The sequence below is a fragment of the Pteropus vampyrus genome, unplaced genomic scaffold (assembly GCF_000151845.1).
Source record: "Pteropus vampyrus isolate Shadow unplaced genomic scaffold, Pvam_2.0 Scaffold117, whole genome shotgun sequence".
NCBI lineage: Eukaryota > Metazoa > Chordata > Mammalia > Chiroptera > Pteropodidae > Pteropus > Pteropus vampyrus.
The window spans coordinates 2613952-2618071 of record NW_011888898.1 but is presented as its reverse complement, the minus strand read 5'-3'; the positions used below and the strand labels follow the sequence as shown (position 1 = coordinate 2618071).

Genomic DNA, 4120 nt, shown 5'->3' with positions numbered 1-4120 from the left:
TGTGACCTTCACAGTGTTTCTACCTGCTAAGTTCAAGCACCTGGCTGCTTTGTTAGGAATTCCAGCACTGGGGTACACGTGCTTTTATCATAAATTACTTTCCACTTATTCTCCTTTATTTTGTAGTTTGAGAATTACATAGACAGGCTTTCATCATATGAGTAGGTAGGTTATGTGGTTTATGAATTCCATTTCAGGCTAGATAAAGAGGCACGGGGTCTGATAGGGTTAGAAGCACGGGCATCGTCAACATCTTCCTTTTGCTGTGAGACAAAGAATCAGATTGATGAAGAACTAACAGGGGCCTCGGTGTTAGAGGCCAGACAGCCAGGAGCAGTGGTGTGGTTCAAGATGAGGCTGGAGGAGGCTGTGGCAAAATCAGAACCCTCAGATGCTGCTGGAGGGGATGCGAAATGGTACAGTCGCCGTAGAGAACAAGCTGGTAGTCCCCCAAAGGTTAACCATGAAGTATTATCTGAACCGGCAAGTCCACGCCTAGGCGTACACCCAAAGGCATGAAAATATATGTCCATGCAAGAATTTGAACACCGATGTTCAAAGCAGCAGTATTCATAACAGCCAAAAAGGAGAAACAACCAAAATGTTCATCAACTGCTTAAATGCATAAAGGGTGGTATATCCATAGAATGGAATACTATTCAGTTGTACAAAAGAATGAAATAGTAATGCATGTGTTGACCTTAAAAAATAAAAAGAGTCATTTTACCAGCGAAATAAGTTTATTTGGAAATAGCAGAGGAATTGCAGTTCAGGATAAGCAAATTGCAGAGACCCGCAGGCAAGTCTGAAGACCAGAGGAGAGGGGCCCAGCTTTTGTAGGGGAAAAGGAAGAAGCGGGGCCGCTGTTTCCAGAGCTCGGGTGATAAGGGCTTCTCGTTGGCTGAGTGTGTCAGTTTCTCATTGGCTGGGCTGTAACAAGGCGTCCAGCCTGAAGGCAACCAGCTAAAGAGGTTCAGGTGGCGGCTGAGGCGTTTTGCTGAACAAGAACTTCCTTCCCCCTGCTGTGGTATGTGCTCCTGTTTGGGGTTTGGGGGACAGTAGGTGAGAGACCCCCTTCAGTCTTCCCGACTCTATATTAAATGAGGTCTTCTTTATTTATTTTTAGCACATGCTACAATATGGATGAATCTTGAAAACATTATGCTAAGTGAAAGAAACCAGACACAAACAGCCTACTGTAGGATTCCATTTATATGAAATGTTCAAAACAGGCACCTCTATAGAAACGGAAAGTAGATTTGTGGTTGCCAGGGGCTGGGGCAGGAGAGGTGGGGGGTGAGGGGCAAATGGAGCGTGGCTGCCAATGGGTATGAGGTTTCTTTCGAGGATGATGAAAATATTCTAGAATGAAATAGTGGTGATCGTCATACAACTCTGTTAATGTATTTAAAAACCACTGAACTGTACACTTTAAAGGGTGAATTTTATGGCATTTGAACTATATCTCAGACCAAAACAAAAAGATGAAGCTGAAGAGATAGACAGCCACAAGAGGCATTGTGCCCAGGAGTTTTATCTTCCACCTCAGACTAGTGGGAGCCGTTGATGATTTGAGACATCACAGTGGCCAGATGGGTTTGCAATTCAGAAAGATCTCTGTGAAGAATGGACTGGGGATGGACAAAAATGGATGGCTTTGAAGGGTGATGAAGGGCGAGGTGTCTGGAATAACACCTGGCCTGGGGCTTCAGCAAGTTGATTGTCGTGGTGTCATTCGCTGGAAGGCCAGAAGGCAGCCATGGTGAGAGCAGTTTGCGAGAACGGCTGTCACAGAGGTATAATCGGGCTCCAAGAGACGAGAGCTGGGAGGAATTACTTCTGACTGGTGGCATCTGGGAAGACGTTTTGGAAGAGGCGGCATTTGAGCAGAATATGGTAGGGTTGGCTTAGGGCATCTAAAGATTTCAGGGGCGTGCTAGGGAGAACGGAATTGCACAATCGGAAGTATGGAGGCTGGGAGGGCCCAGGGTTCGTGGGCTTCCGTTTAGCCAGGTCGGAAGATAGCGATGCCTGCGTCAGGGTTCTCTAGAGAAGCAGAACCACTAGGATATATATAGCTACACATAAGGGGAGACTTATTATAGGAATTGGTTCATGCAATTATGGAGACCGAGACGTCCCATGATCTGACCTCTGTAAGCTGGGGAACCATGAAAGCCGGCGGTATGATTCTGTTCAAATCTGATGGCCCGAGAACCAGGGAAGCCGATTCCGAGGACAGAAGACGAATGTCCCGGCTCAAACAGAGAGAGCAAATTTGCTCTTCCTTTGCTTTATTGTTCAATTCAGGCCCTCAGCAGATTGGATGATGCCCACTAGCACTGATCTAATCTCTCCCAGAGACACCCTCATAGTCATGCCCAGACTATCTGGATGTTTCTTATTCCATCAGACTGACACGTAAAGCTGACTATCACAAGTCTACCCTCTGTCAACTTGACACCCATACGCATCTCCTAAACTATACTTAATGTCCTAATAGAAGTGGTACCTAGGTCATAATTCTGCCTAACCTGATACAACTAACCTGTGAACTGCTAAAAATACACCGATACTGGCGAGCGGAGTGTCTTCCCATTTCTCACTACTTCTCTGTGATGCATTAGCCCCTTTTCGCAGGAGGCTGAGGTTCAAAGAGGTCTAAGTGACATACCTGAAATCCACAGCTATGAAGGGGCTGGCTGGTTTTTAATCTCGGGTCTGTTTGGGGGAAAAAAAAAAAAAACGATGCACAAGGTGGGTTCAGGCCAACGTGTAGCATGTGGACTTTATTTTATAGTCAATAAATTCATTCTTTCTCTTCTTGAGTTCTAAAACTCAGTCTTCTCCGCATGTCTGTTTTGTATTACACATTCCAATCCCTCGAATCTTTCGATAGCAAGTTTCCTAAGGGAGAAATAGTGCTCATTGTTTGGAAAATGTAATCTACCGTAGCACAAGAGATGATTGAAGACTCCTGACACCTATATGCAGAGATGTAGGGCGTGTGTTACTTAAGTGCCAGAGAAACCAAAACCTGTGAACACTGTATCAATGGAGTGATGACAACCACCTAGTATTAAATAGCAGACGTGTGTTCTTTCTGCCACTTAAACTCCCTGGCTTTACTCTGAGCAATAAGCACCAAAAACAAATATATATTTGTCGAATTTTTGTCTAATTGTTTGGATTCCATTTGTTGAAATAGAATCTCGTGTGTGTGTGTGTGTGTGTGTGTGTGTAATGCACTTTTTAAAAAAAATGTACTTGAATCTTTACCTTATGGTTTTAACAGTCATGGAAAAAGTCTTGAAATACTTTAAAAGGGAAGGGGGTGGGACGGGGGGTGTGGGGTGTGACAGGGATAAAAGATACAATTATCAGAACTTAAGAACCAGCACAGACAAATGTAGTTAGAGACCGATCATTGGGGCATCCGAAAGGGAGGAAAATGAACTGGGACACGTGCCACCAGCTTGCTTTCCACCTGAGTGCCTATGCCATCTGGGATACCCAGAGGGAGCCTGTCTGAGGGGCAGAGTGAAGCCCTAAGAACAGCACAATTGCCTTCCAAAGTTAGTCTCACTGTTTATCCAGCCTTTTCCAGAATGTGTAGTATTTTCCAACTTGCCTCAGGATAAAAACAGCCCCAGGTGCTCTTCAAAAAGCCAGGTTTAAGGGCTTTACCCCAAACCCTGTGAAACGGAATGTCTGGGAGAGATCGTTAACTGAGCAATTATGGACAAGTTACATAGCTCATGTGGGCCTCAGTCTCTTCATCTTGAAATAGTGACAGGAACAGTACCCAGCTACGAGGTTGTGTGAGGACTGAATCAGGGGATTCAGGCGATGAGCTAGCTTAGCAGGTGCTGGCACCCGGTTACTCAGTAACTGTTACCTGCTTACCTCCTATTTTCTGTTCCAGGTAAGGTACAGATCTATAAAATCACCCTCTCTAACCTCAATCTAAAGAGGCGGCCACTGGTAGAATCTCCGCATCTTGATCAAACTTGAATATACTTCACCTCTTTTGTGTTTTGGCGACACCACCTGTGCCGCGGCTCACCCCTGGCCAGGTCCAGCGGAGCCGTACTGCCTTGGGCTTAGTCTCAGGTGCTCG

At 45.4% G+C, this 4120-nt stretch overlaps 1 long non-coding RNA gene across 1 annotated transcript in view; it reads right to left on the bottom strand.

The window, feature by feature from the left end:
- Positions 1-733: 733 nt before the first annotated feature.
- LOC111743632 overlaps positions 734-4120 on the bottom strand; it is a 13413-nt gene continuing 10026 nt past the window's right edge. Inside the window, exons 4-5 of the long non-coding RNA XR_002781804.1 lie at positions 2675-2721; positions 734-1853 (exon numbers count right to left, since the gene is read on the bottom strand). This is a non-coding gene — a long non-coding RNA (uncharacterized LOC111743632). The remainder of the gene's footprint in view (positions 1854-2674; positions 2722-4120) is intronic.